The sequence below is a fragment of the Sinocyclocheilus grahami genome, unplaced genomic scaffold (assembly GCF_001515645.1).
Source record: "Sinocyclocheilus grahami isolate Dianchi unplaced genomic scaffold, SAMN03320097.WGS_v1.1 scaffold895.1, whole genome shotgun sequence".
NCBI classification, from domain to species: Eukaryota; Metazoa; Chordata; class Actinopteri; order Cypriniformes; family Cyprinidae; genus Sinocyclocheilus; species Sinocyclocheilus grahami.
The window spans coordinates 300,417-301,543 of NW_015506074.1; the positions used below are offsets into that span (position 1 = coordinate 300,417).

General features: G+C 41.0%; 1 protein-coding gene across 1 annotated transcript in view; it reads left to right on the forward strand.

Annotated features, from left to right (window-relative positions):
- Positions 1 to 1,127, forward strand: part of prtgb (protogenin homolog b (Gallus gallus)) — a 35,022-nt gene that overhangs the window by 27,842 nt on the left and 6,053 nt on the right. The window lies entirely within an intron of this gene.

Genomic DNA, 1,127 nt, shown 5'->3' on the forward strand with positions numbered 1-1,127 from the left:
ACTTTTAAAACGGTACCGGTGCCTGAACCGATACTTAAAAAAAAATGACCCAAATAGGATGGATTGGCCATTTATTGAGCGCTATAAACACATTTAATGTCTGTTTCATTCATACTGGATGCCAGAGGGCGCCCTCGCGCAGAATCTCCACATGTGCGTCACAGAAAGAAACTCAGGAAATCCCTAATATGGACAAAGACAAAACAGAAGTAAACAGACGATAGAAACGTTTTGAATGATAAAACAAAGACAATAAACACTCCACTGCAACAATATATAGGTTATCTGTGTTATTCAAGCCATCTTTGGTATTTCCATCGTAATTAAGTATATCTATAATCCATTGCTAATCAACATAGTTGTTAACCATATGCTTTTTACAGTATAGAACATATTTTCTGCCTCATTCTGTGACAAGAAGCCACATCAGATCACAAAAGGAAGCATTTGTGGAGTAAAAACGTTATAGTGTTCTCTTTTGTTGGACAACAGGTTTAGAAACGCTTCTCATTGCATGTAAATTCAAGGGAAGTTTAGCTTTAGGCATTTTAATTTAAGAATGCTTAGCTTAGCTAGCTGACGGTGTCTACCTGCTGCCATCAGAGCAAGTGTAATAATTACTGCATTCACGCGCTCCTCGGATGCTCTCATTTCCCGAGTTGTGCTTTTAAGTCGGAATGGACACTCGCGTTACTACAAAGATGTGTTGGATTTGTATTATTAGAGTTTTCCGACTTGCATTCGGGAATTTTCTCAGTCGGGAAATCATTTTTCACGTGCGGTGCCTTACGTCCGGAGAACCAGAGAACAAATATTTAAATAGATTGCTCAAGCATTTACGTGGCACTGAAATGAGGCACCGAAATCTGCGTTCTGATTCGGTTCTAGTACATACCGGTTATTAGGGCCTTTCGCACCGCGGGAACCTTTTCATAGTACCAGAACTAATTGTAGAAATACCCACTTTTCGGCGTGTTCGCATTGCCGGAACTGGGTGCGATTTTAGCACCGAACTGCCTTTTTCGAGAACCAAATTAGCTCCTACTCCGGAGCAGGGTCTAACCAGCACAACTGGTACTAATCGTGACGTAAGTAGACATTGATTGGCCAAACGCGTACGAAAACGC